Source organism: Ovis aries, chromosome 19, assembly GCF_016772045.2.
Source record: "Ovis aries strain OAR_USU_Benz2616 breed Rambouillet chromosome 19, ARS-UI_Ramb_v3.0, whole genome shotgun sequence".
Classification (NCBI taxonomy): Eukaryota; Metazoa; Chordata; class Mammalia; order Artiodactyla; family Bovidae; genus Ovis; species Ovis aries.
In genome coordinates this window covers 24124604-24138046 of record NC_056072.1, presented here as the reverse complement: position 1 = coordinate 24138046, position 13443 = coordinate 24124604, and the positions used below count along the sequence as shown (strand labels likewise).

At 39.7% G+C, this 13443-nt stretch overlaps 1 protein-coding gene across 24 annotated transcripts in view; it reads left to right on the top strand.

Moving 5' to 3' along the window:
• Positions 1–13443, top strand: part of LOC114108678 (contactin-4) — a 1043928-nt gene that overhangs the window by 119838 nt on the left and 910647 nt on the right. For 7 of the 24 annotated variants that reach the window (XM_060402827.1, XM_060402839.1, XM_060402824.1 and 4 more), the window contains exon 2: positions 5649–5707. The exons of the other annotated variants lie outside the window; for them this stretch is intronic. The gene's annotated coding sequence lies outside the window, so the exon portion shown is untranslated. The remainder of the gene's footprint in view (positions 1–5648; positions 5708–13443) is intronic. 24 annotated transcript variants of the gene reach the window in all.

Below are 13443 nucleotides of genomic sequence, written 5' to 3'. Positions count from 1 at the left end.
GCGTTCGTGCCCGATTCTTACAGAGCTCTGCAGCCCGCGCCTCCCGCGCGTCCCTGCCCTGCCCCCACTTCCCAATGGCGGATGCAGGCGTCTGTGCTGCTTTTCCGCTGGGGGAGTTACTGGTGGGCTTGTAATCTCTTGGTTTTAATTATTTATCTATTTTTCCTTCCTGTTATGTTGCCTCTGTGTTTCCAAGGCTCGCCACAGACTCGGCAGGGAGAGTGTTTCCTGGTGTTTGGAGACCTCTCTTAAAATTCCCTTCCCGGGACGGGCTTCCCTTCCCGGGACGGAGCTCCTCCCCACCTCCTTTGTCTCCTTTTTCGTCTTTTATATTTTTTTCCTACCTGATTTTGAAGACAATGGTCTGCTTTTCTGGTTGCCTGATGTCCTCTGCCAGCCTACAGAAGTTGTTTTGCGGAGTTTGCTCGGCGTTGAAATGTTCTTTTGAGGAATTTGTGAGGGAGAACGTGATCTTCCCGTCCTATTCCTCCGCCATCTTTCCCTCCCTCTCGAGTCTTCTCTTGTGTTGTTGGAAGAAGGTGTTTGCAATGACCAGTGCATTCTCTTGGCAAAACTCTGTTAGTCTTTGCCCTGCTTCATTCTGTACTCCAAGGGCAATTCCTAAAATTGCTGATTCCTGAAATGCTGATGTTCACTCTTGCCATTTCCTGGTTGACCCTTTCCAATTTACCTTGATTCATGGACCTTACATTCCAGGTTCCTATGTGATATTGCTCTTTACAGCATCAGACTTTTTACTTCCATCACCAGTCACATCCACAACTGGGTGTTATTTTTGCTTTGGCTCCAACTCTTCATTCTTTCTCAAGTTATTTCTCCACTGTTCTTCAGTAGCATATTGGGCACCTACCAACTTGGGGAGTTCATCTTTCAGTTTCCTATCTTTTTGCCTTTTAATACTGTTCATGGCATTCAGAAGGCAAGAATACTGAAGTGGTTTGCCATTCCCTTCTCCAGTGGACTACGTTTTGTCAGAACTCTCCACCATGACCTGTCTGTCTAGGGTGGCCCTACACGGTATGGCTCATTGTTTCGTTGACTTAGACAAAGCTGTGGTCCATGGCAGCTTGATTGGTTTTCTGTGATAGTGGTTTTCATTTCATCTGCCCTCTGATGGATAAGGATAAGAGGCTTATGGAAGCTTCTTGATGGGGGAGCCTGACTGAGGGGGAAACTGGGTCTTGTTCAGTGAGTTTTAGAGCCCAAGAAAATAAAATCTGCCACTCTTTCTACTTTTGCCCCATCTGTTTTCCATGAAGTAATGGGACCGGATGCCATGATCTTCATTTTTTTTCATGTTGAATTTTAAGCCAACCTCTTCACTATCCTCTTTCACCCTTGTCAAGAGGCTCTTTAGTTCCTGTTCACTTTCTACCATTAGAGTGAATCACCTGCATATCTGAGGTTGTTGCTATTTCTCCCAGCAGTCTTGATTCTCGTGATTCTGGTACCTCGGCATTGTGCATGATGTACTCTGCACAGAAGTTAAATAAGCATTGTGATAATATACAGCCTTGACATACTCCTTTCGCAATTTTGAACCAGTCCATTGTTCCATGTCTGGTTCTAACTGTTGCTTCTGGATTTGCATACAAGTTTCTCAGGAGACAGGAAAGGTGATCTGGTATTTCCATCTTTCTAAGAATTTTCCAGTTTGTTTTGATCCACAAAGTCTTAAGTCATGTCTGACTCTTTACAACCCTATGAACTATAGTTCACAAGGCTCCTCTAAGTGGGTTGCAATTTGTTTCTCCAGGGGATCTCCTGACCCAGGGGTCGAACTCATATTTCCTGCATTGTAGGCAGATCCTTTATCACTTGGGCCATAGGAGAGCTTGTCCATTTAGACTTAGGGCACATTAAAAAAAATGTTCTTGTACTAATCTTGTTTTAGAATCCTTGGAGGAGGTGAGACACCACTTTGAATAAATTTGATGTGGCCAGAGAAATAGCAACCCTGTCAGTTCTTAAAGTAACACTTGGGATTTGAAATAGCAATTTGCTGAGTGGATGATTGAGAAAGCTGAGTAAGGATAGCATTTCTGGAGCTGTATTTTTTTAGAAATGTCTGGTCATGTCACATGGCATGCAGGATCCCAGTTCCAGCCAGGGATTGAACACTTGCCCTGCACAGTGGGAGCACAGCATCATGACTGGATGTCTAGGGAAGTCCAGGACAGTATTTCAGGTCTGAATAACATCAAAATCTCATAACTGTCAATTTAGAATTATATGAAATATGTTTACTTTGAAACTCACTAAAGATACTATTCTGTTTAAGTGTTTATTTGTAGCTGATGGATGTAGAGTGGGATATAGTTAGGATTTCCTTACAACAGTCACTTTTTTCAAATCATGAGTTATTATTATTAAAAAAAGATGAAGAAAATACATGTAAAAATGAATTATCTTTAACATGAGTTTAGAATTGCCTTTTCCTATGAACTGTTGACTTTCAAAAAACTTTTTAACCTTATTACTATACTTTTTATTATTTGAATGATTTTCTGTCATATCCAGTGTATTATTTAGTAATATTTAAATAGTAAAATATTTAAAATTACTAAATACCACTATTTAACTTTTCTTCTGATTATGAAATACTCTGAAAATTAAAAATGTGATCATTGATTTAAGTGGGATGCACCAACTTAATTTTGCTCTTATTTGAACATTTTAAGAACCACATAGTTTTTCTGCAACTGAAACTTCCACCAGGTACTTGAGATTTGATCTGTAGTAAGTTGTATATTCCTGAAGCCAGTTTGGGCCTCAGATACAACTCAGTCAAGTTCTTACTTAATTACAAGTTCTCAAAGAGCAGGGATCATATCTTTTTTATTTTTTAAAGAGCCTAATGCATGTCAGGCAAATAGATGGGGAAACAGTGGCTGACTTTATATTTTTGGGCTCCGAAATCACTGCAGATGGTGACTGCAACCATGAAATTAAAAGACACTTACTCCTTGGAAGGAAAGTTATGACCAACCTAGACAGCATATTAAAAAGTAAAAACATTACTTTGCCCAAAAATGTCCGTCTAGTCAAGGCTCTGGCTTTTCCCAGTAGTCATGTATGGATGTGAGAGTTGGACTGTAGAGAAAAGTAAGCACTGAAGAACTGATTTTTTTGAACTGTGATGTTGGAAAAGACTCTTGAGAGTCCCTTGGACTGCAAGGAGTCTATCCTAAAGGAGATCAGTCCTGGGTGTTCATTGGAAGGACTGACATTGAAGCTGAAACTCCAATACTTTGGATACCTGATGTGAAGACCTGACTCATTTGAAAAGACCCTGATGCTGGGAAAGATTGAGGGCAGGAGGAGAAGGGGACGAAAGAGGATGAAATGGTTGGATGGCATCACTGACTCAATGGACCTGAGTTTGGCAAGACTCTGGGAGTTGGTGATGGACAGGGAGGCCTGGTGTGCTGTAGTCCATGGAGTCACAAAGAGTCAGACACGACTGAGAGACTGAACTGAACTGAACTGAATGCATATCAGGCACTTATTAGCTGTCCAGTAATGAATGAAGCAATTAGATGGGGAAACAGTGGAAACAGTGGCTGGCTTTATTTTGGGGGAGCTCCCAAATCACTGCAGATGGTGATTGCAGCCATGAAATTAAAAGACACTTACTCCTTGAAAGGAAAGTTATGACCAACCTAGACAGCATATTAAAAAGCAGAGACATTACTTTGTCAACAAAAGTCCATCTAGTCAAGGCTATGTTTTATCCAGTAGTTATGTATGGATGTGAGAGTTGGACTATAAAGAAAGCTGAGCGCCGAAGAATTGACGCTTTTGAACCATGGTGTTGGAGAAGACTTTTGAGAGTCCCTTGGACTGCAAGGAGATCCAGCCAGTCCATCCTAAAGGAGATTAGTCCTGGGTGTTCATTGGAAGGATTGATGTTGAAGTTGAAACTCCAATATTTTGGCCACCTGATACGAAGAGCTGACTCATTTGAAAAGACCCTGGTGTTGGGAAAGATTGAGGGCTGGAGGAGAAGGGGAAGACAGAGGATGAGATGGTTTGATGGCATACTTAATGGACATGACTTTGGGTAAACTCCTGGAGTTGGTGATGGACAGGGAGGCCTGGCGTGCTGCGTTTCATGGAGTCGCAATGAGTCAGACACAACTGAGTGACTGAACTGAATGAATGAAGATTGTGCTTGTGCAGTTTTAACATTTCTTTCCCTCTGAAGGTCAAACAATAAAACTAGAAACACAGAATCCAACGGAAGTAATATTTGTCTCAGCAAGTGACATGTATACAGTTCTCAGAAAACTGGCTGTTTCTCCCTTTGTAGTTGTGTAAGATTTCTAAATAAACTTCTGTACTGAGTTAATAAGATGGTGTATCCTATGCAGATAACCACAGAAGCACTTAATCAGCAATTGTGAGAGATGAAATTCTCATTTTGAGGAAATGCAAAATAGTTGAATACATTTCAGTACTTTGCCCAAGTATTGTAGCTCTTCTGGTCTTTTTTTTTTTTTGTAGGCAGTTATGTTTACTGACAGGTGACAATGTTTCACCTGTATTTGTTTGGTAGATGTAAACTCTTACAATGTGCTTTTTCCTTCCATGGGGCCTCTCCCCTCCTTCTTCTCAAGTAAGTTCTTGAAATAGAATTATATTGAAGTAAAGTGAGGAAGAAGAGAAGTAATCGTTTTCTGCCTGCTCTTTCTAAACCATACGGAAAGATCAAAGTTAGGATCAACGCTAATATTGTCAACCTATAAAAGAGCCCGTTCATCATGTCTAACTTTCCTTGACAGTATCTACAAAGGCTTCTGTATCTAAGGATGATTTTATTGTCAATATGCAATCAGGCAGGTCAATGTTCATTTCATTTGTGAAGAAAACCACATCAAGCAAATTTCATTATAAAACCTAGAAATCAATATACGTTCGTGCCAGTGTGCTCTAAATAATGAATGTGAGTTCTCCTTTACTGTGAAATAACATTTTTAAGCATTGAATTTTTACTGAAAGAAGGAAAAAGCTGTACTTGTTTCTTCTTGGACAGTATTTGGATTTGTTAGTCAGTAATATTAAGAATGACTTTTAGAGTCTATTTTGTTTTAAATATGTGTGTTGGTCACTTACGGTGTCTGCAATTTGTCATTGACTAAAGTGAAAAAAATATACAGATGTGTGAACTGATAAATATCAGAAAGGTGATAAAAAGTTATAGTTAGCAGGGGTTTAATATGCCTTGTTTCTGAATGCTGTGATAAGAATTTTCAGTTGAATTTTGCATGTAATGTTTTGTTAAGTTAATGTATCATTTGGATGCGTTGGGTCTTAGTTGCATCATACAGGACCTTTCACTGACAGTAGTTGTGGTGCAAGGGCTTAGATGCCCCACAGCATGTGGGATCTTAGTTCCCTCGTAGTATTTTCCCTCCCTCCTTGTCTTCTGCATTGAAGGTCAGATTCTTAACCATTGGGCCACCAAAAAATTCCCTGCATGTAATACGTATAACTGCCCTAGTACAGGAGCACATAGTTGGGTTACCTCGTGCTGTAAGCCACAAGCACCACAGAATAGATGTTTTTATTTCACCTAACCATTTAATATACATGTGTCCTTCCAATTGTGTTCTATCCTTTCACAGAGTTTCTGAAACCTTTGCTGGATTCTGTGTTCCATCTGACACAAGAAGGGAGAAATAAGGTGAGGATAGCAAGAATGGTGTTACATAGAAAAGGTATCTGTCCTTTTATCCACGTGCCATTGGTGAGAACTCAGTCACGTGGTTACACCTAATTGCAAAGGTGTCTGGGAAATGTAATCCAGCCATGGGTGCAGTAGGGAAAGGAAATAACCTTGCTAAACAAGGAGCTAGTCTCTCCCACAAGGGGGTGTTATTCCTCTTTTATAAATAAGCCGCTAAGGTTTACATATGGTGACACCAGGTCTGCCTACCAGTCCATGTTTGTATGCACTGCCTGGGCTGAGGATGTGCACCTTACTGGGATTTACCCTGGAGACACTTGCTATCTTGTGATGGAAAGATCAGCCAGAGCAATGCATGGGTAGAATTTTGATGTTTGGAGCTGCTTAGGAAGCCAGATTCCTCATTTGCTGTGGAGATTCCTATGAATCTGAAATTATCAGGGGTGGCAGAGATTTTAGGGTGTGTGTCAGTTGGCTGTCAGGAGGCAGAATCGTGTGTGCTCTCATGAATTTGGACAGCAGCCATACAGGCTGAGGTGGAACAAAATGGCAAAGGGTCCAATAATGGGGGAAGCAGACAAACTTTGAGGCAGTACATGTGATATGATGAATGCAGCTGATCATAGTGTGGACCCCAGGTCCTGGCTCACTCAGGTATGAACATGTTAGCCCTCTTCTGCTTTCCCCATCCCTATTGACTAAATTTTACTAATCTATTTAGGGCTTCAACTTTGTTTCCTTCTTCTGTGTGATGAGACTCTTCATCTTTCTCTTTTAATTGCCCCTTCTTTGGTCTCACTGGTTTATCATTTTTAATTGTCTATTTGAATCTCCCCACTTCCTTCACCATCTCAAAAATTCATTGGAAGCCCAGGGTTTTTATCATTAACTATTTTTTACCCCAAAGCAAATACAGTAGAAAAGCAAATAAAAATGAATTGAATGATAATAACTAATATTTATTATTAGTCATATTTTAGGCAATAAAGCAATTTCCATGTTATTGGGTTTTCAGAGGAGTCTTGAGTTAGTAAATGTTGCTTCTTTTTTTTCTTTTTGTGTGGGCTCTGAGAATATTACGCAGTCATATTCATGTGTAATTTTATGTCAATCTACATTCTATGTAGATTTTTATCTTTTTCATTAATGCCATACACATAGTTGTCTATGTGTATGTTCTCTCGGATTACAATCAATCCTCATTCTTACTTCCTGTATTAAAAGCATTCCAAAATTTATTTCATAACAATTTTGTCTTTTAACAATTATCATTCATGTGGAGTTTAAAAGAATGGTTTAGTTATTCTTCATATTGAATTTAAAAATCTTGTTTTTTCTTGGTTGTTAGTTAAAAATATTGAAGCATATTTGAGATAGTATGATTTATAAGCAAATTATATATTCAGTCATTCAGTTGATCAAATATGTATTTCTCACTTCTCATATATATTTGGTCTTCATCCATAGTTCCTGACTCACAACTCTGCCAAACCCTTGAAATTTCCTAAGGACTGAGCATGACCAGGTGTTTCTTATTAGGTTCATGAGGTTAATTTTGGACCCCAGCTAAGGATGAGAACAGGTTGCCAGGAGAACCAACCAGGTGATTGGAAGGTTGGCGCTCTCAGTCCCACCCCTGGACTTCTGGGGAAGGTGCTGGAGGTTTAGTCTATTGCCATTGGCCCAGTGCTTTAATCAATCATGATTATTTAATGAAGCCTCCATCGAACCCCAGCTTTCTGTTTGGAGGGTTTGGAGAGCTTCTGGGTTATTGAAACCTTGAGGTGTTGGAAAAGTGGTATGCCTGGAGGACATGGAAGTTCCACGTCCTTTCCCCATTCTTTGCTCTGTGCATCTTGAGCATCTGATAACTCATGCGTTCTAATCTTGGTATCCAAAATGTTTCTCTGAATTCTAGTAGAATAATTAAACCTGAGTAGGGAGTTGTGGGAAATTCTAGTTTATTCTTCTGACAAATTTTCGTACAGGTAACAACCTAGGCTTGAAATTGGCACCCTGAGTTGGAGGGAGTCTTGAAACCTCGCATTTGTAGCCTGTTAGTCAGATGCCCCAGTAACAACCTGGGTTTGTGACTGGCATCTGAGATGGGGAAGGAGGCAGTCTTGTTTGACAGACCTCTTAGCCTTGGTAAGTTAATACTATCTCTGTGTACAGTAGTCTCAAGATTGAATTGAATTGTGGGACACCTAGCAGATAGACTGAGAAATGCTTGTGGGTGTGGAGACTTCCCCCTCCCCATCCCACTGCCATTTCAGTTGGCCCCAGACTCATTTACATTTCTGTAACTTTCACATAGTCAGTCTTGAATGAGCCTTTGTACTCATTGATTCAGTAGAGTACCCACTTTGGGTGGACTTATGGGCAGAAATATCAATAAGCTCAGATATGCAGATGACACCACCCTTATGGCAGAAAGTGAAGAGGAACTAAAAAGCCTCTTGATGAAAGTGAAAGAGGAGAGTGAACAAGTTGGCTTAAAGCTCAACATTCAGAAAATGAAGATTATGGCATCTGGTCCCATCACTTCATGGGAAATAGATGGGGAAACAATGTCAGACTTTATTTTTCTGGGCTCCAAAATCAGTGCAGATGGTGATTGCAGCCATGAAATTAAAAGATGCTTACTCCTTGGAAGAAAAGTTATGACCAACCTAGATAGCATATTCAAAAGCAGAGATATTACTTTGCCGACTAAGGTCCGTCTAGTCAAGGCTATGGTTTTCCCAGTGGTCATGTATGGATGTGAGAGTTGGACTGTGAAGAAAGCTGAGCACCGAAGAATTGATGCTTTTGAACTGTGGTGTTGGAGAACTCTTGAGAGTCCCTTGGACTGCACGGAGATCCAACCAGTCCATTCTGAAGGAGATCAGCCCTTGGATTTCTTTGGAAGGAATGATGCTAAAGCTGAAACTCCAGTACTTTGGCCACCTCATGCGAAGAATTGACTCATTGGAGAAGACTCTGATGGTGGGAGGGACTGGGGACAGGAGAAGGGGACGACAGAGGATGAGATGGCTGGATGGCATCACTGACTCGATGGACGTGAGTCTGAGTGAATTCTGGGAGTTGGTGATGGACAGGGAGGCCTGGTGTGCTGTGATTCATGGGGTCGCAAAGAGTCGGACACGACTGAGCGACTGAACTGAACTGAACTGATGGGTAGAATAAAGCCAGCTTTTTCACCTTCTGTTTAATTATATCGTTAAAAAAAACCCACATTCATAATTTCAGTTGACATTTTTACATCTCATTATAGGCATTTTGATGCTTTAAAAATGTTCCTTTTTTTTTTGTTGAACCTCTTTTTGAATACCCATAGAGTGCCACCCTTAATTTCTCATTAATTTTAACTTGGTTTAAATAGGGCTTTCAAGTCCGAACATTGGAATTGGCTGGGGAATGTTAAAAAATAACAGTGACACCCCCACCCCCAGCATATAGAGATTCTTTTCTAATTTATGTGAGGTGGGTGCTAAGAGAGAGAGAATGTCGAAAATTTACCCCATGTGTTTCCTGTAAGTAACTCAGGCTGAAAATTTTTGACAGAAGAGTTTCTTAAGATGGGATCTGAACTTTCTCAGTTCAGTTCAGATCACTCACCCAGTCATGTCCGACTCTTTGTGACCCCGTGAACTGCAGCATGCCAGGCCTCCCTGTCCATCGTCAGCTCCAGGAGTCTTCCCAAACCCATGTCCATTGAGTAACCATCTCAGCCTCTGTTGTCCCCTTCTCCTCTTGCCCTCAATCTTTCCCAGCATCAGGGTCTTTTCAAATGAGTCAGCTTTTTGTATCAGGTGGCCAAAGTATTGGAGTTTCAGCTTCAACATCAGTCCTTCCAATGAACACTCAGGACTCATCTCCTTTAGGATGGACTAGTTGGATCTCCTTGCAGTCCAAGGGACTCTCAAGAGTCTTTTCCAACACCACAGTTCAAAAGCATCAATTCTTTGGTACTCAGCTTTCACACAGTCCAACTCTCACATCCGTACATGACTGCTGGAAAAATCATAGCCTTGACTAGACAGACCTTTGTTGACAAAGTAATGTCTCTGCTTTTTAATATTCTGTCTAGGTTGGTCATAACTTTTCTTCCAAGGAGTAAGCGTCTTTTAATGTCATGACTGCAGTCACCATCTGCAGTGATTTTGGAGCTCCCCCAAAATTAAGTCAGCCACTGTTTCCACTGTTTCCCATCTATCTATTTCCCATGAAGTGATGGGACCAGATGCCATGATCTTCGTTTTCTGAATGTTGAGCTTTAAGCCAACTTTTTCACTCCTCTTTCACTTTCATCAAGAGGCTCTTTAGTTCTTCACTTTTTGCCATAAGGGTGATGTCATCTGCATATCTGAGGTTATTGATATTTCTCCCGGCAATCTTGATTCCAGCTTGTGCTTCCTCCAGCCCAGCGTTTCTCGTGATGTATTCTGCATATAAGTTAAATAAGCAGGGTGACAATATACAGCCTTGACGTACTCCTTTTCCTATTTGGAACCAGTCAGTCTGTTGTTCCATGTCCAGTTCTAACTGTTGCTTCCTGACCTGCATACAGATTTCTCAATAGGCAGGTTAGGTGATCTGGTATTCCCATCTCTCTCAGAATTTTCCAGTTTATTGTGGTCCACACAGTCAAAGGCTTTGGCATAGTCATTAAAACAGAAATAGATGTTTTTCTGAAACTCTGTTGCTTTTTTGATGATCTTAACGTTCTAGGTATACCTGAAGTTTCTAGGCATCTGTCTAATATAGGCATCAATTTAATTAATAATGTGGTTTGTCTGGTGTTGGATAGCAAATTGGGAACCTGACCTACTGACTGAAATGACTATTTTACAGTGTCTGAAAGTCAGGGGACACCTAGAATGTTGGAGTTGAGAGTTGTCACCTTTTGTCTAATTCCCCATTTTCTGGGTGAAGAGATTCAGGTCCCGAGGGATGAGATATATGGCTCAGCTTCACGAGCTGGCCAGGTTGGGAGCAAGGACTATGAACTTGAAGCTTTTAGCCTATAGTTAGGTGGTCTTTCTGTTTCATTCCTTGCATCTCAGAAGCTATATTGTGAAATAGCACAGAACTTGAGATTTCACTTGTTCTATTTGGGCCAAGTCCTAAAAACTCATTTTGTTATTTAAACCCCAGTGCTTAAGTCCTAATTACCATTCAGTAATTACTTTACAGTGAACAGATGTGTGTTATTTTCTAAGAAAAAAGTTGAAATGATCTACACCTGTACCTTCAGCAGTGTTTCTCCACTGAGAAGTAGCAGTCAGTATTAATGAATATGCTCAAGTTGCCAAGGTCTCAAATTCAGCTGATGCTGATGTATAGTGCAGTGTAAGGGCGTCTGTTGCCAACAGATCAAGTGTTCACCAGGCTCGCATCAGCTTTGCCAACTGCCAATCACCCAATCCCACTTTCTCCCTGAAAAGCAGGTTTTGTCTTTCTGAAGTTAAGTAGTCCATTGGTGAAATGAGAGTGTTTTCTCATTGGAAATAATTTCCCCGGCAACATAAAGTAACAAAATAGCAAAGTGAATCAGTTGAAGATGTGTCTTTGCTGTGAGTGACTTAGGTGTACGCATGTAAGATTACAGAAGCTGGGATGAGGTTAGCAACAACTGTATCAGTGGACTTAATTTTTCTTGGTATTGTTGGAATGGACTGATTACCATTCTGTAATCCTTATTGTGCTCAGAAATGAGGGTGGGAAATGCTAGGAGGTTTATTTCATACTGGGATTCATTACTTCGTGTTATTTGTTGGAATATGATGTTTGTTTCACTCTCATTTCATAGTTACAGATTGTGCATGTTTTCTACCTAGGCTTAATTTCAGAGGTTTCCACAATTGGAAGGTAGGACTGATTTTTTTAAAAATGTTTATTTGCCCAAGGTTTGCTTCTATACATAAGATGGGTAATGTGGTTTAAACACATTAGCCTCCTGAGTGTGGAAACTCGGTTCAGTGCAGCTTAACGGGATACGAGTACAAATACTTCATTTGATGTCTGTATATTCCTATATCCTCAAGTAATCCAGTGCTTCAGATCAATTGATGTTATTTTCCCCTTCAATTTGGACAGTTGATGAGTAGATTATAGTGATAAATCTTAAATGGTGTCTTCATGATAGTCAGCAGTGATCAACAACTGATCAGGTTTACATTTGTTTAATACTGAACTTTTATAAATGTCTGTCACTTTTTCCCTTGAAAGGGATAGTGCCACCCCCATCTTTCACTTTTCCTTTCAAAAATTAGTAATGGTGGTAAGACAGTGTCTCAGATGAAAGGAAGGAAATTATACATGACTGAATTTTGACATTATAAGTTGACATTGTAGTATGAATCTTCCTAACTTGACATTTGACAACATAAAGTTTGTTCCACCCACCCCCCCAGAAAGTCAGTAAAAGAGCATGGATTCCATGCAAACCATCATATAAAGTCAGCCACACTGATTATGTGAAGACTATCAAAGCCTTAGATAAGAGAGCATTTCTACTGGAGCAGGGACTCAGGCTGCATTTCAGTGAGTACATGATAAATAAGTCTCAGTGTGCCTACTCTTCAGTACTCTTACACGTAATGTAAGATCTTACTTAACGGTAATTTAAAATATTGCTGTTAAGTTGAAAAGAAGTTCTGCAAAAAAAAAAAAATTATCGTTTTGATAGTTATAAATATTCTAAAGATAAACCTATAGAAGATGATACTAATTCATATCCATGTATTCTTAACCACCTTTGAAAACAATTTAATACTTTGCTGTTTATTTAGAGCCCTTTTTGTTATAGATACAGTCAAACCTTTAAGTTACAGATACAAATGAAGCTGCTCTCACCCAAGTCTCCTTCCTACCTCTTCAGAGGTATTAATTATCCTGGTTTAAGTGTTTTCCCTTCATTTCCAAATATTTATACATTTATACACATCTTTTTATGCTAATACGTTTGTGTGTGTATATATATATATATATATACACACACATACACACCTACATATACACACACTATTTTGTGTTAAAATTTAAAAACATGATACAGTGCATATCCTGTGGCTAATTGCTTTCTGTCTCCCAATATTCAATATGATCAGCACTCATAGTAGTTCATTTTAAATGCAGTATAATAGTCTAGTGTCTGACTGAATCATGATGTTTATCTGTTCTCCTATGGCTAGGCATTTTAGTTTCAAAAATGTCATTTTAACAAACTACGGCAACAAAGCCTCTGATGCATACATGCTTATGATTTAAACATTTCTCTAAGAATATACCCACTGATGTTGAATCATTGAGTTGTATGATATGTGTGTCAATTTTACTAGATACATTAGTGAATTGTTTTCTGAAGTGTTCGTACCAGTTCACATTCACACCAAGTGTTGAAGATTTCTCTTATTTGGATTATAGTTGATACTGTGCCCTGACTGGTTTTGGTTCACATACTTTCTTACCCCATAACTACAATGTTTTGAAATCCTTGTAGGCTCAGCCTCATCTACTTTTCTTGAATAGATCTTGCCCTTTTGTAATAGGTTTGAGGGAGCTATAGCCCACTACTCTGTAGCCCATCCACTCTGTGGGTGGATTATATTTGTTGCTAGTCAGGCCTTTACTTTGTGACTTATTTCAAATAACAAGAGTTTGTTTTTTTTTTTTTTTTTTTTCCCCCATGGCATGTGCTTGGACCCACATTCTGAGAAGTAGAATAC